Below are 27,358 nucleotides of genomic sequence, written 5' to 3' on the forward strand. Positions count from 1 at the left end.
CTATTTACTTATAAATTTTTGGGCTACTAGATTCCTAGATGTATTTACAGTTATCTGGTTTTTTACTAATTCTGCCAGATTTCATGGTGACTTCTTGTTTGGTTTCTGGCGTTTTACTCTTTTTTGACTTTCCCATAGAGATTAGGTCAAATTTCTTGTATTTTCAGAAGGAATTTCTGTCCTTTTGCCTTAGCCTGTTTTGCATGGGCAGTAGCCGAAGTAGGTTTTTGTTTTTGTGCGTCTTGTGGCTCATCGTCGGATTCAGTAGAACTAGTTCCTGAGGATTCATCGTTATGGCTTTCTGGGGCTGTCTTTTGAGATTTTGGAGTAACACCTGCTCTAGCTTCATATATCTCATCTCCTCCGGAGGTGGAGGGTTTATTTTCAATTTCCTCACGCTGAAGTCCTGTTTCGGGGGAGTTAAAAGATTCTTGGGAACTCTGGGAGGAGTCAAACACCTTTGGAGAATGTCTCCACTGCTTAAATGCCATATCTTCCGGGGGGTGAGGCGCATTTCATAGCATGGTCTGTTTCCAGGAGTGAGATTCCTTGGGTTTTACTTTAGACACCGTTATGTGATGGTATTGTCCCAAGTTTTCATCTTCAGGATTTTCTTTTGTCCAAGGCAAGGTACTTTGCCTTGTTTTATCGGATAATTAATAATGTCCATGGCCTCTCTCAAGCTTTTTGTATTTGTATCCCTAGGGGGAGTCTTCTTCCTATTCGCACCTGGGGTTTCCATAGCTCTGTTTAATTCCTCCTGTAGCGGTAGGGGTCTTTCTATCGGGGTAGCTGGGGATACCATGTCATCAGGAAATCTCTTGGGGGGACATGGGGTTGAAATTCTGTCGGAGAAAAATTGAGTTTTTGGTGATAGCGTATAATCCAATTCTTGCTCGGAGCTTTCTGTCGATGAACTCTCTGGACTTTTTGGGGTTCTAGCAGGCTTGGGTATTAGGGGTTTTCTTTTGAGGATTACTAGGTTTTTCATGGCTAAGAATTCTTCAAAATCTACCTATTTGCTAGGGTTCTTAAAGTGGTCTTGTTTGAAATAAACGGGTTTTAACTCAGCTAGCCTCGACTTAGGAAATTCATTTGCCGCGTTTGATGAATCTGAGGATGGGGGTTTTGGGTGCCCACCTAACGGGGTATTTGACACCTTTCATACGGCTAACATGTGCTTTGTATTTTCTCCCGTTTTCTGGATTTATCATTTTAAAAGTAAAATCATTGTCATATTTTTTGATTATTCTGTAGGGTCCTGAATACTTATTGGAAAGTTTTTTGCCTTCCAGCTTAGCTTCATTTTTCAGATAGACACAGTCACCTACTTTAAAATTTATATTCCCTTTGATTTTGGACTCATTTATCAACTTTTGGTTCATCTTACATTTTTCTAATTCTTGTCTAACTATTTTATAGGTTTTTCTCATCTTATTTATAAAATCCTGCTTGTAGTCCTCGGTATTATTGTAATATTTTCTGGACTCTATAATTTCCTGATAAGTTATTTTAAAATCGCGTCCGAATAAAAGAAAAAATGGACTATCCTTAGTCGTTTCTGAGTAAGCGGTATTAATTACATTGGTTAAGTAAGGTATATAAGGATCCCAATCGTTTCGATTGTCTTTAGAATAAATACTCAAAACATTGGAAAATATTTTGTGCCTATTTTCAATTTTTCCATTAGCTTGGGGATGGTAGGGAGAGGTTACTAATTTCTCTATTTTAAGAAAACTCATTAAATCTTTCGTTACTTTAGAAACGAAGTTAGTTCCGTTGTCACTAATAATCTGGCGAGGAACACCAAATTTTAAAAATATTTTTGCCAACGCTTTACTTGTGGCATATGCGCCTTGATTTTTCAATGCTTTGGCAAAAGTGAACCCGGTAAAATGGTCTATTACCGAGATAACGCAAGTATGACCTCTATTAGAGGCAGGTTATCCTCCACTTGTACCATATAGGTCAAATGAAACGATATCGAAAGGGAACTTTGCTACTGGCACTCTTCCTAAGGGGGGATTAGTGTACGTCTGGGGATTTTTTCTTAGGTTACATGCTTCACATGTACTTATAAAATCCTTAAGTTTTGTTAGCGCTGACGGAACATAAAATTATTGTTTTAGCTTGTGAAAGGTTTTGGTTATTCCTAAGTGTCAGCCTATCTCCGAATGGAAGTACTCAAAGGCAGGTACTATTAAGCTTTGGGGGAGTACTTGGGTTATTAAGGTTTTATTTTTATTTGTTTTGCCTGTTACTATCCTGCAAAGGATTCCCTCGTCCAAGTCATAATAAAAATTGTCTATTTCCCGTCTCAGGGCTTTGAACTTATCAGGGAGGTTATCAGAATTCACCAAATAATTAATGAGAGTCAAACACATTTGGCCCTTGACTTGGTTTCTTTTAATGTTAGCTAGGGATAAGGGGCTACGAGTAATTTCGTTTTCTTCTGTAAGGATTTTGGGTTTATTCTTCTCGTGTCTTCGTTTACTGGGATTAATGGCATTCATTTGTTTAGTTTCATTATCTGAAGGGTTATTTTCAGGGTATCTACTCAAGTAGTCGCAAGGGACATTTGTTTACCAGTCACATGTTCAAATTCGTAATCTAGATCTTGGATTTTCATTATCCATCTAGCTAAGATTCCGGTTGGATTTTTGAATTTGCTTAGGTACTGTAAGCTTTTATGGTCCGAACGTAGTTTAAACTTTCGCTCTACTAAATAATGTCTGAATTTATCTGAATGGTAAATTATAGATAGTAACTCCAATTGCGTTGCTGAATAACTACTTTCGCCTTTGGTTAGAGTTCTGCTTGAATAGCATATGATTTTCTCTATATACCGAGGGAGCTCTGGCGGGGATTCGGGGTGGTTTTCCAAGGAAATTAATTGGGAAAGGATTGCTCCGATACCTAGAACTGAAGCATCGGTGGTAACCACAAATACCCCTTTTTCAAAGTCTGGTAACGCTAATATTGGTTCAGAAGTAAGAGCTTTCTTGAGAGTGTCTAAGGAAGTTTGAGCTTTCTGCGACCAGATAATATTTTGGGAAGTCCCTTTAGTTAGATCTGATAGGGGTTTTGTGATTTGAGCATAATTGCGCATAAATTTTCTAAAATAACTGGTTAAGCCAATAATACCTCTTAGTTGTTTCATAGTTTTTGGCGGCTTGAGGTTTTCTACACATTTTATCTTCTCAGGGTCCGGCAATATTTGACCTTGGGTCACTATCATTCCTAAAAATTTTATTTTGGATAGGAGTAAATTTACTTTTTCGGGTCTACATTTCAAATTACCCTCTCTGAATTTTTCGAAAACTTTGGTTAATGTGTTTAAATGGTTCTCTGGGGTCTCTCCTACACAAATCACATCAGTCACAAAATGGATAATATTTTCTATACCTCGTAATAAGTGTAACAGGGGTCTACATAATGCACTTGAACTAGTTTTGAGTCCGAAGGGTACTCTCAAATATTCATAAGTGCCACATTCCGTCGTTGAAAAAGCCGTTTTATAGACGTCATTATCTGCTGTCTTAACCTGATGATAACCTTGCGTGAGGTCAAGAGATGTAAAAATTTTATTTTTGGTTGAAATGGTGTCTAGGATTTCATCAATTCGGTGTAGGGGAAACTTGTCGCTAACTACCTGCTTATTTAGGATTCTATAGTCCACCACAAGCCTAAGGCCCTTGTTCTTTTTTGGCACAAGTATAACGCGGGCCGAATACGTGCTTATACTCGGTCGTATTATATTATTTCTCTCTAATTCTTGGGTATTATCTTTCAACCAATCTTTGTAAAGATGGGGGATACGATAGGACTGTTTAGCTACAGGCAATCCTGAGGTTTGGATAGAATGTTCATAAAATGGTATTAATCCAATATCTTCCTCACATGTAGAAAATATATCTCTAAAATCCCAAAGCAATTCAAATAACTTTTCTTTTAATTGTGTATCTTGGATATGGTCTAATTTAAATTTTTCCAAAAATTGGGATCTTGTTAGTGGGTACCTATTCTTTGGGTTACTGACATCAATACCATTAACTAATGTTTTCTTGGAGTTTTTCCATTTGTTTAGCTCGTGTTCAGAAATCACTTGTATTTCAACAAGAAATATTCCTTTTTTTAATGTAATCATATCGTTTTCATGTGAGTTAGTCAACCAAATAAAACCTTCGCCTTTTTCGTATGAAATAATCTGTTCTTCACAAAATAGATGCTCTGGAACTTCCTTACACGGGGATGCAAACCAAATTTCCGAATTGTCATTTACAGGGGTGACCATTTGTGAGATTTGTATTCTTTGCATAGTATTTGGGGGGATTTTTGTTTTACGCACCGCGAATCCATAATATTTTTCTTCCGAGCTATTCTCAATTAAATTAAGATTGGCGCTTGATTGCGTCAAGTGTTCCGCTTTTGGGGTTGATTGTAAGGGTGACTTCAAGTCCTGTCCCCTTACAATAGTACTTGGATTTATTATTTCATTCAATAATTCAGCTATTTTCCTTATTTCTGTTTGCCTATACTCCTGCATTTTTCCTATTTTTGCTTTTACTGACTCGATCCATTTGCTCCTTGATTTTCTTTCTCGTCCCGTGGGTGAAAATGACGTGTTTTGAGGTACAAAAGACTTGATTCTATTCACTGTTGCTTCCCCTCTCTCCACGCGTTGGAGAATAGGATCATATGGATACACGAGTCTGTTATTTGCTATATCTAATAACACTTTATTAAATTTTAGAAAATTAGCACCCATTATAGCCTCGTATGGGAAATTTTTGCAGATTATGAAGTTTATAGGAAAGATCCTATTATCTTTTGTCACATCTAGACGTATGGAGCCTATAGCTTCCAGCCTATGACCCGTGACACTTGTTAAACTGGGAATATTGCAGTTTTTCCGTCGCTTAATATACACTGGTAGTTTATTAAATTCATTCGAGTTTATTATGTTAACTGATGCACCGGAATCTATTAACGCTTTGAAGTTAATACTTGCAACGCTAAAATTATTTAATATAGGTAGTATGTCGTTATTATCACTAAAAGAAGGAACAATTACTGGGTGGGACCTATGAAAAATACTGGCCTCCAGGGTCTCGGTTAATTTTCTTGGGGGCCTAATTCATTTCCCTGTGCGCTTATTTTGATAAGTTGGGGTTTGACATTGGGGTTCGGTGGGAATTTCACTTGCTAGTGAAGTTCCAAATTGATTGACATTTGATTGTCTTGGTCGCCACGTATAATTGCGTGGGTGAGGATTTCTTATGCCGACGGCTCGCGGCATTTGTTAATTTTGTATTGGCAAAAAATTTCTTTCATTTTCTGAAAAATTTCTTTCGTTTCCCGTGGGGAAAAAATATCTTCTGTCATTACCTGTATTCCTGTTAAATTTAGTTGGATACATTGTTCGTGAATTATATTGGTACATGTATTGTTGCGTATTTGGGTTGGGGAACCGATAGTTATTTTGTCGGTTGGGGGAAGGGTTTGTATAGGTTTGGGGAGGCGCATATTGGGAAGGATTTGCGCGTACAAATCCTTGTTGGTACAAGTTGCGGTACGACAGGAAACGTTGGGAGTTATTTCTATATCTTCCTGACCCATTTGCATTTAAGTTTGTTCTCCCGAACAAACGGTTATTAAAACTGGGGGTTGCTGGTGTAAAGTTATTGCTAGTACGGCATTCCCTGGCTATATGTCCTTGTTTATTACATGCATAGCATATAATTGGGGGGTTCTGTACGTTGTTTGTGGTATTCGTGGATACAAAACGTACCAGCCTTTGCCTCGTAGGGGCTGGAGATCTATTTTGGTTCTGTTTGGGTGAATTATCTCTGAAAAGAATCCTGGGGAAATTGCTCGTGATCGTCCCGGAGTTGAATTTTCTACGTTATTTTTTCTTGACTTATTGTGGTTCGCCACAATTGAGTCAATTTCTATTATTCTCTCTACTTCCTGGACTGCTAGCTCTAATGTTTGGATATTCTTTCATACCAACATTCGATACAGTTTGGGGCTTAATCCTTGCATGAAAGCATTTAGTACAATTTTATCATATAAAGGACCAAATTCTTTTCCATACTTGGCTTCAATAGATACCATTACTTTGTGCAGATATTCTCGAACATTTTGGGTTTTGTCGAAACAAACCGTACCATGCTTTAGTTTGTTTGTTGAACTGGTTTCAACAAATCTTTTTCGGAACGCTTTTAGCAGTTTTTCAATTGAGTTTATTGGAAGATTGTTATCTTCCCCTATCGTATTTTCTATTTGCTTTAGAAATGTTAGTGCTTGCCCCTTAGTTCTCATTAACAACATATCTACTAATGATTTTAAGTCTGTTTGAGTTACTTCTACGAATTGATTAAATTGTATGATAAATTCATCTACATCTGAATCACCATTAAACGAGGGAAGGGATTTAGAAATTTCCACTGTTTTGGCAATGAGTTTTTGCTTTAATAATTGTTCGTTTTGATCTAACGACATTTTTTTTTTTTTTTTTTTAATGAATTAAAATTCGGCACTGTTTTTTTTATATATCGTGAATTTGGCGTATCGAAGCTAAATTTTTGTTACTATTTTAAGGGGACTTAGGCTAAATAAAATATTGCACTTCAAAAAATGTATGAAATATAGCACTTTTAAATAATGCAAAATAACACTCTTTCCCCATTCGTAATATTTCTCAATAATCTCTGTTGTATAAAAAAAAATTTTGTCCTTATTTTTTGCTCCTTTAAACCGACCGTGCCAATTCCTATGGGGGGGTTTATTAAAAAAGTTGTTTATTTATACATTTTCTGATGTTTCCTCATAAGGGAAATTTCAATTAATAAATTCAATGAGAAGTTTAGTTAAACTCTTGTTTGACGATTTGCGTGTGGCTTACCTGAGTGGAGGCAGAAATTCTAAGGCTGGGAGCTTACATCAATGGTTCAATTGGGGAGCTTACACTAACGGCCATACTGAATCGAAATCAGGTTGAAGGGTTTCAATTTCCCTTGGGAGTGAGTGGAGCCATAAGGACTAGCTATTATAAGAAATATTAACATAGGGAGAATAGAATAAGAAAGTAATGTGTTTATTATTACTCACATAATTGTCACAGAGCTTCGGTTATATCAACACACTTGCAATATAAGATACTAATACAAAACTGTCATCTGGGGCGAATGCAACGCCAAAGTTAATGCACTGATACAAAGTTTTCTCGAAAGTTTGTCATGAATAGAGTGGCACTAATCTCACAAAAGACTCCAAAAAGACTGGTGTAAGACTAACAAGAAACTCATAAAGACTCGTCCAAGACTGCTAAAAGACTCCTGTAAGACTCCTGTAAGACTCCTGTAAGACTCCTGTACGACTGACTCAAAATTGCTAAGTCCTAACTATCTATTCTCTCCAATTTTGCCAGAGGTTACGTTAGGGCGTTACTAACAAGTATATTTTGCTACTTCTATTGGTTCAATTGTGCCTCCTGTATTACTATTGGAGAGAGATAAACCAATTGGCTATTTTAAATTTAACGAGATTAATAGTTGTAAGATTGACACATCAGAATTTTTCCTGTCATGCAAAGTTTAACTCACATTGTTAAAAGATTCAATTCTTTTTGTCGGCACTGAGAGGAATGCACGAATTCTTTCTTTGATTATAAAGAAACATGAAACTTTTTGATAACAATTGAATTTAGATTTGAATTTTGAAGATTCAAATCTCTTTATCGGTACTGAGAGGAATGCACGAGTTCTTTCTTTGATTATAAAGAAACATGAAACTATTTGATAACAATTGAATTTAGATTTGAATTTTGAAGATTCAAATCTCTTTATACGCACTGAGTGGAATGCACGAATTCTTTCTTTGATTATAAAGAAACATGAAACTTTTTGATAACAATTGAATTTAGATTTGAATTTTGAAGATTCAAATCTCTTTATCGGCACTGAGAGGAATGCACGAATTCTTTCTTTGATTATGAAGAAACATGCAACCTTTTGATAGCTTTGTAATACTTAGTTTCATTAATAAATTGATGAGTGATAGCTCAAAGACTCAATTCTCTTGGTCGGTAGTGAAAGAAGTCACGACTTCCTTGGATTCCTTATTGAAACTAATCATGTTAAAAAGTATTGTCTATTTTAACAATAGGAATTGTTTAAGATGAACAATAGAAAATTTCGTGACATATTGGTCATGATTCCCGTGATGTTCTTAATTGTCTAACATAGCTGTGAAGATCCGATATTTAATTTTGTTTGAAATACTAAAATTTTGAACGTAAACATGTTGTATAACGTCTGCTACCCTTTTGTATACTGGCTAAAAAATTTTTAAACACGAAAAACGGGTTTTAATTTTCTAAAAAGCAGTGAACTACAAAACAATTAAATATGCACAAAAGCTCCGAATATTTCGGCCCCACATCCGGGAGCCTTTCTCAACGGAAAAAAAATATAAATAAATAAAAAAAAAAAAACAACTTAAATTACATTACAATAAAACATACTCAACACATAAAGAGAACGAAAAGCAAAAACGAAAGAAAAATATAAACAAATAAGAAACAAAACTCACATCTTAATTAAACACTTCCATGCACTGAATGTCTTTCAACTGGACTCCTCTCAATATATAAATGGAAATATATTAAATAAACACTTCCATGTACTGAATGTCTATATTGATTCTACTCGCCTCCTCCCAGTATATAAATTGAAATCTATCAAAAATGAAGAATATGTTTATACTTAGACCAAAACAATAAAAGGTCAACTAACCCCCCGGTCCATAACCCCTAATTAAATTTCACAAGTTCATCAACCATTTTATGAATTATAAATTGAATGGAGTCGTTTGGTTGCAAGCTTAGCTGCAGTTCGTTTACTTTTCTCATCATTTAACCCATTCTGACCTTTGTTCGCAAGGTCATCTTTCGTTTCAGAAATATTATTAAAATCAGTACTACGTCTGTAGGACTTTTACAAATCTTCTGTGAAATCATAGAAAATAAAAAGATAATATATTGGGGGACTAGCATAAATAGAGATGATGGGGAATTGGGGATCAATTCAATTTATAATAGTTGAATTAAAATGCAGGCTAGATAATCACCTAGTACTGATTTTAATAATATTTCTGAAACGAAAGATAACCTTGCGAACAAAGGTCAGAATGGGTTAAATGATACACACACACACACACACACACACACACACACACACACACACACACACACACACACACACACACACACACACACACACACACACACACACACACACACACACACACACACACACACACACACACACACACACACACACACACACACACACACACACACACACACACACACACACACACACACACACACACACACACACACACACACACACACACACACACACACACACACACACACATACACATATAGACACACACACATACAGACACACATACCCACACACACTCAAAACCCCCCAATCCAACAACCAAAGACCACCCAACCAAATAAAACAAACACACACACACCCACACCCACACACCCCACACCCACAACACCAACACACAACAACCCACACACACTGAAAATTGTTTGTGATAAAGAAAAAAAGAATTAAAAAAACACCCAATTACCCGAAAAAGCCTTCCCACCTAATTTTTACTTCTTTTTTTAATGAATTGAAGTTAATTTTCCTAGACCGAGCTGTTTTCTGTACTCTGTAAATTAAAATCGGTCTGAAATGAAATAATGATCGTGTGGTAGTGCCTTCACACCATCCTCAAGTAAATAGACTTTGTCCGATATGGCCGACATGGCGTTTTTCTCGACTCTAACTGTGTAGATTTTAAATTGTAAAGAGCGAATCGCCATGACTTTCGCCCTTGGCACTAAACTACGTTCCCCCCAGTTTCTATACAAACTCATGTCGAAATTATTTTTTACAAAGTTTGTAGGTATCCTCTTGCAAACATATTTGATATCCTAGCCGTGCAATTCCAAACAGTATTCCTTCGGACCAGGAACCGCACCATTGAATATCAAATTGCTACCCGTTTCAGATTTTAGCATTAAAAATTGATTTGTGGCATGACGTTTCACTAGCTCTGGGTTGAAGGACTTGTCCCAATTAGTGTAGTTCAATCATGAGCTAATGTACTCGCCATTTTCCAAACCATTCAATAGATTTTCAGTGTTGACTTTTAACAGGAGTGAATCAGTGTCCCCGTAATACACTTGAACTTGTCCCTCAATCGGCCACTGAACCTTGCATACATTATAATAAAATGACAACAGGCGTTTCTTGGATATTTCAGTTATTGCACTTCTGCTTGTAATAACTTTATTTACTACAATGTTTATTTTCTTGCGATGTAGGAGCACCATATCAGGGTCTATGATTATGAACGATGTGAAATTTGGATCTGCAATGATTCGAGCAGAATCTTTGGGGTTGGGTGCAATGTTACATTGACTTCTGTGTCGTACGCTCTCGCAACTTTTATCGAAAACTGAGTTCAAAATGAGTTTATAGACTTCTTTTTCAACTTTCGTTTTCGCTTGTGAACGCTTACTGACAAAGGTGTCAATAAACTTTTTCATGTAACGCTTTTAATCAAATTGGAGGGCTCTAAGAATCTTTTTAACCTTAAAACCATTGGACACCATCCATTTCAATAGTACGTGATGAACAACGATATTCTGTTTCAGGTTGAGGTCGGCAATTAGCTTTTGTTTTGAAGGTACCCAGTGCATACTAAAGATAAATTGTAGGGGCTCAGAGAGTCCCTACCCACCGGTCTATTTATGCACGGAAAAACAAAGTCTTTTACCGAGTCATGGATTTCCATGGGTATTTCACCGTCAATTTCAAAAAACCATCCCTTCGCCCCATTCTCCTCAGCACTGGCAATGTCGGGGAAATTCGAAGCACACGGATTTTCAAGCCATTTATAATTGCCACTAAGCAAACAGTAGGGAGACATTGCCGATGGGTAAAGAGAATACATATCCGAAAAAACTGCCTCCGACTTTTCATCGGTGTGCTCTCCAATCAGATCAGTTATCATGATACGATCCCCTTGAAAAACATACCCACCCCTCATTGATTTCTCTACAAACAGATGCTGATCCACATCGGCGATCAGACCTATTTCTTCTTTGCTGATTTTAAGTATCAAGTCCATCACCAACTGGGGGGTAGAAAATTAATAACTTAAATCCACCCCAAAGTCCCCTTAGATTTTATACGTACTTTTGCTCACAGTGTTCAGAAGAGTTATCACTTTACTGGCCAAGTAAAGTTTACAGTAGTACCACCCATTTTTACATCCCCCCTTTACCCAAAACCTTTTAGAAAATTCGTTGTCGCTAGTGGTGCACTCACTCTCAGTAAGAGAATTGTAAAAAGCTTCAATGGGCGGTAGTGACACCTCATCTAGCCTCGAGCCAGAGTTGTAATAATCATATTGATATATACACTTGCACGTTAGTAACTCATACATTTCATCATCAGGGACGCGCTTTTTGAGGAGGGGGAAGCTATCAAAATTGTCACTTTTCTGTACCTGAATGGTTTGACTCCAGTACTTGAGGAAGAAGTTGAAAAAATCTAAAAATGGATTTAGTTCATGCAAGTGTTACCCTTGTCTGCTTTTTCCCTCATGGATACTAGCTGCAGCAGCTTCAACGAGTATGTGGGTCGGATATCATATGGAAAAAGACCATCCACTCATGCGTCTTATTCAACTCGACCCTAGACAATGCGGGCCAACGCCGGAAGAATAAACTTTAAGTCGTAATTGAAATTGTGTATAAAAACAAGTACGAAATATTGTTGTCTAACGTTTAAATTGAATGACTGGTGTGCTACCCCTCTAAAGTTACTCCCCCCCGAGGTAAGGTCCTGCCACGCATGATCATGGTCGATCACCTTCCTCCTCCCCCCAGTCCCAACACCATCATCAAATTCTCCTTTGCAAACTCAGCACATTTTACGATTTTTAATGGCCACTCTGCCATCTGGTGATAGGAGCATAGGATAATTTGTATAGCGAAGGCGCAAAATTGCACCGTTCGCTGTTTTGATTAGACTGACCATTGCCGAGCGCATGCAGTCTTCACTGTCATCCAAAATCGCCACTACATCCAACATGTGCATGATATTGTAAGAATATCGATGCGTGTGAGCGTAAGAGACCCCTTTGGCTTCATGTATTTTAGCATGATTAGAATTTGACAGATCACGAAAATCTGTCCGCTTATCTTCACAGTCTAAACCGATCTTATTGCTCGGTAGGAGTATGTTTTGGAAATTGGTAAAATATAAAGTTGCTCTACTTCCATTTACCGTCCCCAAAGTTTGGTATCCATGACGTTTACAGTGTTTCATATGATGGTTTAACTTTAAATCAGTCCAAAATCTTGAGAGACATGTTGGACAGTAATAACGTACATTCTGATTTTTACCCTCACTTAGAACCCATCTAATATCCGTACTTGGATTGAAATGGCCAATTAAATTGGAGTCTGTGGGCGGGGTGGATAGAAGCCACACCAAGTGTGGTACTGATTCATTTGAAGGAGCCTGCACTCGAAATAATACATCCTTCTTTTCAGAATGCTGACCCTCCTCAAAGTCTGTGTCTTACTTTAACACCATGACACCAATCTTTAAAAGTGCATTAGCCCGCTCAAAAAATATCTATTCCTTTTAGTGTCACGGGAAATTGTTCATTTAAACAATTAAAATCTACTTTGGGGAACTTTGAACCCTCCCCACTATTAACTGCTATTTTATCCAACTTTTTCTTAGTGGCATATATTTTAAATGGTCCGTATGCTGCAATTAAAAATGTTTACTTGAAACACTACAGCCTCTTATCGAAATAGATTCGTTGTATCCCCTTAGACCCCTCTAAATCAGGAAGATATTTTAATTCAATATTCCCCGCTCCCCCTCTTACAATAAAATCACTTTTAAACCTACATATATTAACATTTAAACTTTCAATAAATAAAACCACAAATCTACTACCCCCCTCGTTGTAATTGTCTCACTTACTTTGAATAATATTAGACCAATTTAGAAAAACCACCCCATAATTTTATAAATTTTGGTGAATTTCCAAGATCTCTGTTTTCAAGAGTTTTTAATGCATATCACCTATATTGTCATTAAAAAAATAATCCTAATGCTTTTGGTGCCTCTAAACTATCCTCTCCTCCCCCAGACCTCCGTTGTTGTTCAAGAATAGTTCAAACATGATTATGCTATAAATATGTAATAGCCGAAGGATTTGTTTCTATATCCCCCAACAATAGAGAGTTGAATGGATCACTAACTTTGGCAATGTTTACCAAGGTGTAGTGCATGGCAGAGTTAGAGAGAACAAAATCTGGAAGAAGGAGCACTGCTGCTGTTGTTGTTATATTACTACTACTACTACTAATTATATAATTAAGTAGAATGCAGCAGGGTGACAGGGAATTGTCAATAACACCACTCCCAGTCTGTTCAATAACATTGGTTGGATATGGCATGAGGTCCCCTAGTACATATTCCAAGGTGTTTGGGGACAATTGGTCGAGCCAGCCTGTATTGACCTGTGATGGAATTTCATTATGAGGACCCGGTTCAGATGCACTAGTAACACCCCCTAAATGTTCACACATAAAATTATCTGCCCTCCCCGGATCCTCAAGCATGTCAATATCACAGGTTAAGTCGTCTAAGCTAGCCATTTCCCCAAAAAAATCATTAAGGAAACCCTTATGCCACTCCATATTCTCTAGAACTAATGTAGGTTCATCACTGAACTCCGTTGGTGGTGAAAGAATTGGTCCTGTGAATACAGTTGTTTCATCACTCAATGGTGGCGGTGGTGCTATATCATTAATCTGTAGAAAAAAAGGTTTTATTTTCTGATGTGAAATAAGCATTATTTCATGAATTATCGAGTAGACGCGGCGCATGCACCGCTCGCACACACACACACACACACACACACACAGGCGCACACACTTACAGACACACAAACATGCACACACACACAAACCCACACGCACACACATGGGGGGTGGGGGGAGATTAACATTTTAATATCTCTGACATACACTTTTACAGTGTTGAAAAATGTCGAAAAGGCTAATTCATTAACCTATAAAAAATGTTTTATTTTCTATGTGAAATAAGCATTATTTCATGAATTATCGAGAAGACGTGGTGCATGCACCGCTCGCACACACACACACCCACACACACACACACACACACACACACACATGCCCACACACACTTACAGAGACACACTTACAGAGACCCACACACGCACACACACACCCACACGCACACACATCGGGGGTGGGGGGAGATTAACATTTTAATATCTCTGACATATACTTTTATGGTGTTGAAAAATGTTAAAAAGGCTAATTCATTAACCTATAGAAAAAAGATTTTATTTTCTATGTGAAATAAGCATTATTTCATGAATTATCGAGTAGACGTGGCGCATGCACTGCTCGCACACACACACACACACAAACACACACACACACATGCACACCCACTTACAGACACCAACACACGCACACACACCCACACGCACACACATCGGGGGTGGGGGGAGATTAACATTTTAATATCTCTGACCTATAATATCTCTACCTAAATCTAGTTAAACGGCGATTGATTTGGTTAATAGAACATTAAACGAAACATTTTTTATTATTTCTTTATTTACATGTTGGAATTAACCTTTTGAAATTAGAATAGACAAGGTTTTTGATGTTTTGAATATTCTCGTTTATTTGATTGAAATTGTTTAATTATAAAATAAAATAATGACCTTTCGAGATTTAGGTCTCGTTAGGTTTCAGTTCAATGTCTTCTTTTGCTTTGAATATTCTCGTGTATTTAATTGAAATTGTTTTATAATAATAAAAATAACATAATGAGCTGTTGAGGTCCAGTTTGAACTTCCTGCATTCAAAATTTGGTCCAAATTCAGGATCTAGATCCACACTTCTAATCCCCTCCCCCATTTTCTAAGAAATAAATAGATCTCCACACACGTGACATGTATGTGTACAAATCAACTAGAATAATCTTCCTCATTGAATTTGAAGATGCTCAAGGGTGTATAAATCAGGATTTTATTTCATATTTATATATTTTATTTGCTATTCCACTGATAGCGTTGATTTTCATTAAAGCTGATGTTTATAAAGGTTTTAGTAATAACTTAAAACCATTAAAACTGGTAAAACAAGGCGAATGCATGTCCCGCAGACGATGTTTGAGTTCCAATAAAACTAGTAATTTTTGAATTGTATACAGGCCTATAAAATTTGTAACATCCTGAAAGTGCTTGTATCTCATTAGCCTAAATATATGCATGCTAATTCAGTCATATTGTACCGCAAATTTTTTACGTATCAATCAAGAAAAAGCGTTATTCACCACATGCATAAAAGGAGTCGATTTACTAAATTACTAAAATAATTTTAGAATATCTGTTTAAAACTTAAGTCGATAATAATAGCTATGTTGCCAGATTCCTTCTTTGCTTTGGAATGGGATGCGAGACGAACTACAGTTGATATTTTTGCATTCAATGATTCAATTAATCCCGTCTCAGTCTTATCCAGAGTTTGATCCAATTTTGCGCCTTTTTGCTGCGATGCTTGATCAACAACATTCTAGAATGACACAATTTAATTAGCTACTTCAATTTGTACTTATTCAGAATATTAATGGAGGGCACTGAGCCTATCAATTCCATAGTACACAAAAAGTTGACAATTATAGATTTTGTTTTTCTTATATGCATAGCTTTTAAAACTTTTTATATACCTAAATTGCGAAATACTTAAAATCACAGAAAAAATGAAGAAGGAAGACTCCGAAATAACCTAAACCAAAAAATTATTAAGTATATGAAGGGGGTCGTCGCCCTCTAGTCAATATCTTGCCCCTTTACGCTAAAGTTTTTGTTTTTTAGCACTTTCAAAAGAGATATCTATTCTAATTAACCGGCCTTTGTGATTCAAGAGTTCGTGATTTGGACAAAATTCGAACTTTAGTACAAAGAGCGAGGTATTGACTTGGGGGTAAACCCCTTAATATATGTGATAAAAACATATAAATATAGAAGTTTCGTTATGTAAGTTAATTCGTAAGTTAATTCATAACTCAATTTTGAGAAAGCCATTTTTAGCCAACAAATTTGTAAACATACTCTTCTTAATCAGATAGTGAGAAAACATCCCTTTGAAGGTAGAAGAACGTAGTGATTTGATTATTTTATTGTTGAAACTACCCGTCCTGTTTGAATATTAACACCTTTTTTCAGGTGGAAAGGATGAAAAACGATTTGACTATTTTTATAGCGAAACTGACTGGCCCTGTTTTTGAATATTTACCGAAATTTGATGAAAAAAACAGGGACTTTTTAATTAGAATAGGAAGCTTTTTTGAAAGCGCTAACAGCTTTAGCGTAAAGAGCAAGATATTGAGGAGAGGGGCGACCTTTCATATCTGGCGAAACTAATATGCAAATTCTATTTTAATTTTTCATATACAATGAAGAGACAAAAAAATAGATTTCTTTTTATTATAATAATTAGAAAATTTTACTCACCAGAAGTCACTTAGAATATTCCATATCTATGTAAATGATTGCAAAAATATCGATACTAGTAGATTGAATGAACTATTCAAACTGTAGAAAGTTCTAATCTGAAACCTGAATATATACAAAAAAATAATTGAATATATTGGCAGCTAAAAAAGACGCACCGGTTTTTCTGGCATGGATTTACCCTATAAAAAACATGTATATCACGAAATAGACTACCGTTCGTAGTAATAGCTGACTGACCCGTGGTAAGCCAATGTACCGGTTAGACTACACTGTATATTCATGCCTCAGGGGAGAGGTAAGACAAATTACGCAAGCACTGCTCGTGGTACTAGCAGAAAACCCGTCTGCTAAGGCAAGTACCGTCCGTAGCAATAGGTGACTGACCCGTGTTAAGCCAATGTACCGGTTAGACTACACTGTATATTCATGCCTCAGGCAAGAGGTAAGACAAATTACGCAAGCACGGTTGAAACCTTTATATGACTTACTACTCCTGCCCCCGGGCCCTAGGGGACTGTTTCGACACCAGAGTTTTTGTTATCTGACCTTTGAACTGTTTAAAAAAAAGGCTATCTCAAAATTTTCCTCGGATGGGTTTGGAAAAAAGGGCTTGTGGGGGGTGGGGCTAGGGGACCTCCAATCTCTTTTGACTCTGAGAAAGTGAACTAGAGCTTTTAATTTCCAATCAAATGAGCCCTCTCTGAAGTTTAAACGAGTGTCCCTTCCATAAAAAACCATATTTGCCCCGGGGCATAACTTACTATGCCTGCCCCGGGCCCTAGGGGGTTGCGTCGACACCGGAGTTTTTGTTATCTGATCTTTAAACTATTTTTAACAAAATGGCTGTTTCAAATTTTTATCAGATGCATTTGGGGGCAAAGGGGTGTGGGGGGATAGTTGCTCTCTGAACTCTTTCGATTCTTATAAACTCAACTAGAACTTTCAACTCCCAATCCAATGAGCCCACTCTGAAGTTATAGGAGCATTAATTACATAACAGCTATATATCCCCCCTAGGCATAACTTAAAACGCCTACCCCGGGCTCTGAAAGATTGTGTCAACCCCGGAGTTTTTTTTATATATGATCTTTGAACCATTTTGAAAAAAATGGCTCTCTCAAAGTTCTTATCAGATAGGTTTCAGAAAATAGGGCGTCGAGAGGGTGGCTAGTTGCACTCTGAACTCTTTTGACTCTTTAAAAAAGTGAACGAGAAATTTCAATTTCCAATCAAATGAGCCCCCTCCGAAGTTTATACAAGCTTCCCTTCCATAAAAATCATATATGCCCCCAGAGTATTACTTACAACGCCTGCCCCATGTCCCTTGGAGATTGCGTCGACACAGGAGTTTTTCTTATCTGACATTTGGAATATTTTTAACAAAACAGCTATCTCAAAATTTTCATCCGATTGGTTTGGAAAAAAGGCGTGGGGAGGGGGCTAGTTGCTCTTGGATCTCTTTTGACTCTCAAAAAGTGAACTAGGACTTTCAATGTCCAATCAAATGAACCCTTTCTGAAGTTTATACGAGCATTCCTTTCATAAGAACCATATATGTTCCCAGGGCATAACTTATAACGCCTACCTCCGAGTCCTTGGGGGTTGTGTTGACTGTCGACACCTGATTTTTGTTATCTGACTTGTGAGCTATTTTTGACAAAATTTCTATCTCAAAATTGTTATCGGATGCATTTGGGGAAAAGGGCGGGGGGAGGGGGTTACCCTCTAATCTCTTTTGACTCTTAAAAAGTGAGCTTGAACTTTTAATTTCCAATCAAATGAGCCCTCTCCGAATTTTATATGTGTTTTCCTTCCATAGGAACCATATTTGTCAACAGGGCATAACTTACAACGCCTGCCCCCGAGCCTTAGGGGGTTTTGTTGACACCGGAGTTTTTGTTATATGATCTTTGAACTTTTTTTTTTTACAAAATGGTTATCTCAAAATTTTATCGGATGCATTTGGGAAATGAAGGGCGTGGGGAGGGGCTAATTGCCCTCCGATCACTTTTGACTCTTAAAATGGGTGCTATAACTCTAGATTTCCAATCGAATGAGCCCCTTTTGAAGTTTAGGTGACAACCCCTTCCAGTTGCTATTCAGTCTCTGACCTGTTAAAAGCTATTTATGTTAAAAAGGATTATATTTCGGAATCAATTAGAGACTAAATATATTTCATCATTGCCATCGGACCGGTGTACAATAGTTCAATTTTAGGCCGGATTAACTTTGGAATATATTATAACATTGAAAGTGCACGTAGTTACCTTGTATACAATACGAACAGTACATGAAACGGTACAAGATAATAGTGTATACAATATGAACAGTACATGAATTGCGCAAGAAAAACCCATGGTTGTGAAATTAAACTTACACGTGAACATTCTAAAAAGCTAATCTGCCTTGGAAACAGATTGACGTGTTCGGGGAGATTACGTTCCGGGGAGATTAAATAAGTAGTTCTTGTATCTTTTAAAAGAGCTTTACGGGGTTTGAGAGACTCGGTTTCCTGATTCCGTGTCGTTTTTCTTTACTTGGCGCCCATTAAAAACGAAATTTTGTGTTAAATAAGTAGTTCTTGTATTTTTTAAAAGAGTTTTACGGGGTTTGAGAGACTCGGTTGCCTGATTTCGTGTGGTTTTTCTTTACTTGGTGCCCATTAAAACAAAATTTTTGTGTTAAATAAGTAGTTCTTGTATGTTTTAAAAGAGCTTTACGGGGTTTGAGTTCATGAATATTTTAAAAGACCATTACGGAGTTTGAGGGACTCGGTTTCCTTATTCCGTGTGGTTTTCTTTACTTGGTGCGCATTAAAAACAAATTTTTGTGTTAAATAAGTAGTTCTTGTGTCTTTTAAAACAGCTTTACGGGGTTTGAGAGACTCGGTTGCCTGATTCCATGTGGTTTTTCTTTACTTGGTGTCCATTAAAAAAAAATTTTTGTGTTAAATAAGTAGTTCTTGTATCTTTTAAAATAGCTTTACGGGGTTTGAGAGACTCGGTTGCCAGATTCCTTGTGGTTTTTCTTTACTTGGTGCCCAGTAAAAACAAAATTTTTGTGTCAAATAAGTAGTTCATGTATCTTTTAAAAGAACTTTACGGAGTTTGAGAGACTCGGTTGCCTGATTCCATGTGGTTTTTCTTTACTTGGTGCCCATTAAAAAGGAAATTTTTGTGTTAAATAAGTAGTTCTTGTATCTTTTAAATGAGCTTTAAGGGGTTTGAGAGACTCGGTTGCCTGATTCCGTGTGGTTTTTCTTTACTTGCTGTCAATTAAAAACAAAATTTTTGTGTTAAATAAGTAGTTCTTGTATGTTTTAAAAGAGCTTTACGGTGTTTGAGAGACTCTGTTGCCTGATTCCGTGTTGTTTTTCTTTACTTGGTGCCCATTAAAACGAAATTTTTGTCTTAATTAAGCAGTTCTTGTATATTTTAAAAGAGCTTTACGGCGTTTGAGAGACTCTGTTGCCTGATTCCTTGTGGTTTTTCTTTACTTAGTGCCCATTAAAAATGAAATTTTTGTTTTAAATAAGTAGTTCTTGTATCTTTTAAAAGAGCTTTTTGGGGTTTGAGAGACTCGGTTGCCTGATTCCGTGTGGTTTTTATTTACTTGGTGCCCATTAAAAACAAATTTTTTGTGTTAAATAAGTAGTTGTTGTATCTTTTAAAAGAGCTTTACGGCGTTTGAGAGACTCGGTTGCCTGATTCTGTCTGGTTTTTCTTTACTTGGTGCCCATTAAAAACAAAATTTTTGTGTTAAATAAGTAGTTCTTGTATCTTTTAAAAGAGCTTTACGGGGTTTGAAAGACTAAGTTGCCTGATTCCGTGTGGTTTTCTTTACTTGGTGCCCATTAAAAACGAAATTTTTGTCTTAAATAAGTAGTTCTTGTATCTTTTAAAAGAGCTTTACGGGGTTTGAGAGACTCGGTTGCCTGATTCCGGGTGGTTTTTCTTTACTTGGTGCCCATTAAAACGAAATTTTTGTCTTAATTAAGCAGTTCTTGTATCTTTTAAAAGAGCTTTACGGCGTTTGAGAGACTCTGTTGCCTGATTCCTTGTGGTTTTTCTTTACTTAGTGCCCATTAAAAATGAAATTTTTGTTTTAAATAAGTAGTTCTTGTATCTTTTAAAAGAGCTTTTTGGGGTTTGAGAGACTCGGTTGCCTGATTCCGTGTGGTTTTTCTTTACTTGGTGCCCATTAAAAACAAAATTTTTTTGTTAAATAAGTAGTTTTTGTATCTTTTAAAAGAGCTTTACGGCGTTTGAGAGACTCGGTTGCCTGATTCTGTGTGGTTTTTCTTTACTTGGTGCCCATTAAAAACGAAATTTTTGTGTTAAATAAGTAGTTCTTGTATCTTTTAAAAGAGCTTTACGGGGTTTGAGAGACTAAGTTGCCTGATTCCGTGTGGTTTTCTTTACTTCGTGACCATTAAAAACTAAATTTTTGTGTTAAATAAGTAGTTCTTGTATCTTTTAAAAGAGCTTTACGGAGTTTGAGAGACTAAGTTGCCTGATTCCGTGTGGTTTTTCTTTACTTGGTGCCCAATAAAAACAAAATTTTTGTGTTAAATAAGTAGTTCTTGTATGTTTTAAAAGAGCTTTACGGAGTTTTAGAGACTCGGTTGCCTGATTCCGTGTGGTTTTTCTCTACTTGGTGCCCATTAAAAACGAAATTTTTGTGTTAATTAAGTAGTTCTTGTATCTTTTAAAAGAGCTTTACGGGGTTTGAGAGACTCGGTTGCCTGATTCCGTGTGGTTTTTCTTTACTTGGTGCCCATTAAAACAAATTTTTGTGTTAATTAAGTAGTTCTTGTATCTTTTAAAATAGCTTTACGGGGTTTGAGAAACTCGGTTGCCTGATTCCTCGTGGTTTTTCTTTACTTGGTTCCCATTAAAAACAAAATTTTTGTGTTAAATAAGTAGTTCTTGTATCTTTTAAAAGAGCTTTACGGGGTTTGAGAGACTCGGTTGCCTGATTCCGTGTGGTTTTTCTTTACTTGGTGCCCATTAAAAACAAAATTTTGTTTTAAATAAGTAGTTCATGTATCTTTTAAAAGACCTTTACGGAGTTTGAGAGACTCGGTTGCCTGATTCCGTGTGGTTTTTCTTTACTTGGTGCCCATTAAAAGCGAAATTTTTGTGTTAAATAAGTAGTTTTTGTATCTTTTAAAAGAGCTTTACGGGGTTTGAGAGACTTGGTTGCCTGATGACGTGTCGTTTTTATTTAGTTGGTGCCAAATAAAAACGAAATTTTGTCTTAAATAAGTATTTTTTGAACCGTTTAAAAAAGCTTTACGGGGTTTGAGAGACTCGGTTGCCTGATTCCGTGTCGTTTTTCTTTACTTGGTGCCCATTAAAAAAGAAACTTTGTGTTAAATAAGTAGTTCTTGTATCTTTTAAAAGAGCTTTACGGGGTTTTAGAGACTCGGTTGCCTGATTCCGTGTGGTTTTTCTTTACTTGGTGCCCATTAAAAACGAAATTTTTGTGTTAAATAAGTAGTTCTTGTATCTTTTAAAAGAGCTTTACGGGGTTTGGGAGACTCGGTTGCCTGATTCCGTGGGATTTTTCTTTACTTGGTGCCCATTAAAAACGAAATTTTTGTGTTAAATAAGTAATTCTTGTATCTTTTAAAAGAGCTTTAAGAGGTTTGAGAGACTCAGTTGCATGATTCCGTGTGGTTTTTGTTTACTTGGTGCCCATTAAAAACAGAATTTTTGTGTTAAATAAGTAGTTCTTGTATCTTTTAAAAGAGCTTTACGGGGTTTGAGAGACTCGGTTGACTGATTCCGTGTGGTTTTTCTTTACTTGGTGCCCATTAAAAACGACATTTTTGTGTTAAATAAGTAGTTTTTATATCTTTTAAAACAGCTTGACGGGGTTTGAGAGACTAAGTCGCCTGATTCTGTGTGGTTTTTCTTTACTTGGTGCCCATTAAAAACTAAATTTTTGTGTTAAATAAGTAGTTCTTGTATCTTTTAAAAGAGCTTTACGGGGTTTGAAAGACTTGGTTGCCTGATTCCGTGTGGTTTTTCTTTACTTGGCGCCAATTAAAACGAAATTTTTGTGTCAATTAAGTAGTTCTTGTATCTTTAAAAGAGCTTTACGGGATTTGAGAAACTCGGTTGCCTGATTCCTTGTGGTTTTTCTTTTCTTGGTGCCCATTAAAAACGAAATTTTTGTTTTAAATAAGTAGTTCTTGTATCTTTTAAAAGAGCTTTACGGGGTTTGAGAGACTCGGTTGCCTGATTCCGTGTGGTTTTTCTTTACTTGGTGCCCATTAAAAACAAAATTTTGTGTTAAATAAGTAGTTCATGTATTTTTTAAAAGACCTTTACGGAGTTTGAGGGACTCGGTTTCCTGATTCCGTGTGGTTTTTCTTTACTTGGTGCCCATTAAAAACCAAATTTTTGTGTTAAATAAGTAGTTCTTGTATCTTTTAAAAGAGCTTTACGGGGTTTGAGAGACTCAAATTCCTGATTCCGTGTGGTTTTTCTTTACTTGGTGCCCATAAAAAACGAAATTTTTGTGTTAATTAAATAGTTCTTGTATCTTGTAGAAGAGCTTTACGGGGTGTGAGAGACTCGGTTGTCTGATTCCTTGTGGTTTTTCTTTACTTGGTGCCCATTGAAAACGAAATTTTTGTTTTAAATAATTAGTTTTTGTATCTTTTAAAAGAGCTTTACGGGTTGTGAGAGACTTGGTTGCCTGATTCCGTGTGGTTTTTCTTTACTTGGTGCCCATTAAAAACGAAATTTTTGTGTTAAATAAATAGTTCTTGTATCTTTTAAAAGAGCTTTAAGAGATTTGAGAGACTCGGTTGCCTTATTCCGTGTGGTTTTTCTTTACTTGGTGCCTATTAAAAACAAAATTTTTGTGTTAAATAAGTAGTTCTTGTATCTTTTAAAAGAGCTTTACGGGGTGTGAGAGACTAGGTTGCCTGATTCCGTGTGGTTTTTCTTTACTTGGTGCCCATTAAAAACGAAATTTTTGTGTTATATAAGTAGTTCTTGTATCTTTTAAAAGAACTTTACGGGGTTTGAGATACCCGGTTGCCTGATTCTGTGTGGTTTTTCTTTACTTGGTGCCCATTAAAAACGAACTTTTTGTGTTAAATAAGTAGTTTTTGTATCTTTTAAAAGAGCTTTACGGGGTTTGAGAGACTCAGTTGCCTGATTCCGTGTTGTTTTTCTTTACTTGGTGCCCATTAAAAACGAAATTTTTGTGTTAAATAAGTAGTTCTTGTATCTTTTAAAAGAGCTTTACGGGGTTTGAGAGACTCGGTTGGCTGATTCCGTGTGGTTTTTCTTTACTTGGTGCCCATTAAAAACGAAATTTTTGTGTTAAATAAGTAGTTTTGTTGTCTTATAAAAGAGCTTTACGGGGTTTGAGAGACTCGGTTGCCTGATTTCGTCTGGTTTTTCTTTACTTGGTGCCCATTAAAAATGAATTTTTTGTGTTAAATAAGTAGTTCTTGTATCTTTTAAAAGAGCTTTACGGGGTTTGAGAGAGTCGGTTGCCTGATTCCCTGTGGTTTTTCTTTACTTGGTGCCCATTAAAAACGAAATTTTTGTGTTAAAAATGTAGTTCTTGTATCTTTTGAAAGAGCTTTACGGGGTTTGAGAGACTCGGTTGCCTGATTCCGTGTGGTTTTTCTTTACTTGATGCCCATTAAAAACGAAATTTTTGTGTTAAATAAGTAGTTTTTGTATCTTTTAAAAGAGCTTTACGGGGTTGGAGAGACTAGGTTTCCCGATTCCGTGTGGTTTTTCTTTACTTGGTGCCCATTAAAAACGAAATTTGTGTGTTAAATAAGTAGTTCTTGTATCTTTTAAAAGAGCTTTACGGGGTTTGAGAGACTTGATTTCCTGATTCCGTGTGGTTTTTCGTTACTTGGTGCCCATTAAAAACGAAATCTTTGTGTTAAATAAGTAGTTCTTGTATCTTTTAAAAGAGCTTTAAGGGGCTTGCGAGACTCGGTTGCCTGATTCCGTTTGGTTTTTCTTTGCTTGATGCCCTTTAAAAACGAAATTTTTGTGTTAAATAAATTGGTTGCTACAATCAGAATTGTTTGATTAGCATTTACAAAAAAAGGGGTAATGAATTTGTGAATTGGAGTGTAGGTTTGACATCACCAGGCACGTGCGTGGGAAATTTTTTGTTGTTGGGGGGTTTAAAAAGGTAAAAATGGGTGAACTACATTAGTTTATAAGACGGATCGTGAAAATCTCAAGGCTTTGTGTACCAGGAATGGACCGGAAACAACTTCAACCGTGTCCAGCTCCCCGCGATCAGAAATTAAATTATAAAAAGTTTCTTCAACTGAAAGTAGGGAGCAACATCAAAACTTGAACAGGCAGAAATAGAGGCTGTTTCCAAAGATTTAGGATTCATTAGCTCTACTGTTGCCAGTCAAAAGCCATGAGTTTGAGAAAATTGCCTGATTATCGAAAAATGAAGAAACATCCTCCAAAAGTTGACAGGAATGAGATTGTCTTGAGGAGGGAATTTTCCATGGAAGAGGTGGAGGTTATTTTTATGTGAAAACAAATTCAACCGTGCCCAGCCCCCCGCGATCAGAAATTAAATTATAAAAAATTTTCTTCAAGTGAAAGTAAGGAGCAACATCAAAACTTAAAGGGGCAGAAATAGAAGCTGTTTCCAAAGATTTAGGATTCATTAACTTTAGTGTTGCCAGTCAAAAGCTATGAGTTTGAGAAAATTGTCTGATTATCGAAAAATGAAGAAATACCCTCCAAAAGTCGACAGGAATGGGATTGTCTTGAGGGAGAATTTTCCATGGAAGAGAGGGAGGGTATTTTTACGTGAAAACAACTTCAACCGTGCCCAGCCCCCCACATTTTTAACATAAAATGGCTGAAAAGTATTTTTTCTGGGGGGGAAGGGTATTAGTCTCTCATAGGTGTGTGTTGTCTGAAACCTATAAAAATAAACTATTTCCGTAAAATCTGAGCTAATAAGGGTTTTGACCGTAAACTAGGTTTTTTTGGAAGAAAATTATGGAAAATACAATTCTCTGGTACAGATGTGAAACTTAAGTCTATTTTTGGATTGAAAAATGAAACTATATCCGTAAAATCTGAACTAATAATTCAATATTTTTTTTTCATAAAAACAAACTTTTTTTAAACTTCGAAATTTTTAAACTTTATTTATTTTTTTCTTTTTGTACATATCTTAAACTTTCAAAATATGCTTACGGTTCTAACAATTGTGCTCTATGATTGGTCAGAGACATGATTTCGCTTCCCCACTGGTGTTCTATGACCGGTTATCGACACTACCTAGTCTATTGCATGTATTAAATCAGTATTTTTTACGCAGTGGAACGATAAACACATAAGTCATATCTTTAAAAAAAAGTGAAGATGGAACATTGCAATAGAGTGTGTTCACAAAACAAGGTTATTCTAGCATTGAATGCCGACAAGGAGATGTATTTAAACTATGAAACAAGTACAAGTGGTAGCACTATCGGAAACGTATGCGTGTGTTGTCATGACAGTGAGAGTTTAGATTTCTTTGGAGCAACCAAGAATTTCTATTATACAAATGCTGGATATGCGAAATTATCATTTCCAGAGATGATTAAACTCAAAGAGAATGCTTACATAAAATAATTGTTGATGATAGAGGACAACTCCTTGCTACTGCTGCAGGTAACACATTACCTACGGATACATCCAATCATCAGCTTTCGGGTATTAGCATTCAACGGAAGGCTAATAAAAGAAAGGCCTACTCTGCTACTAATATCGTAAACCATATCTTGTTTACGTGCCGAAACTGTTACCTGTGTAAAAATAATGTGTTAATAGACAGTGAAATTGTCAGAAAAATAAAAATGGCATTGTCAGAAAATATCACTACGGAATATAAAGATGAAACGATGAAAAACAAAGCACCAGCAAACGTTACTGGCATTGATCGAACAGTAAATGAATCAAATAATACCAAAGACCAAAAATACATTGAGTCTGTCGATGACACACCAGTAAAAATTGTGTATGATTCAAAATGGAATAATGATTATTCTACTGATTACGAACTAAGAGAAGACAATAGCTATAGTATCAAGAGAGAACATGCTGAACCATTTTATGGAACAGATTCAAAACGTCCAAAGTTGTTCATTGATATTAATAATATATAATAATATATATTTTTTTTATTAATATTCTACATGACATTATTTCATTGAAAATATATTATGCATTACATTGTTATGTGTTCATTTATTTTTAGAGTAAGCTAGCATATCGAACATTCGTTTTTCAAGCAGACTGTTTTTTGAGCCAAAAATAGACTAAAGTTTCAGATTTAAACCAGAGAATTGTATTTTCCAAAATTTTCTTACAAAAACTAGAGTTTACGGCCAAAAACCCTTATTAGCTCAGATTTTATAGAAATTCTTGAGTGCTCCAAAGAAATATAAACTCTCACTGTCATGACAACGTTTCCGATAGTGCTTGTTTCAAAATTTAAATACTTCTCCTTGTCGGCATTCAATGCTACAATAACCTTGTTATGTGAACACACTCTATTAAAACGTTCCATCTTCACTTTTTTTTAAAGATATGACTTATGTGTTTATCGTTCCACTGCGTAAAAAATACTGATTTAATACGTGCAATAGACTAGGTAGTGTCGATAACCAGTCATAGAATAC

This window comes from Artemia sp. Qi Xiang Cuo, chromosome 13 (assembly GCF_049724085.1).
Source record: "Artemia sp. Qi Xiang Cuo chromosome 13, ASM4972408v1, whole genome shotgun sequence".
Classification (NCBI taxonomy): Eukaryota; Metazoa; Arthropoda; class Branchiopoda; order Anostraca; family Artemiidae; genus Artemia; species Artemia sp. Qi Xiang Cuo.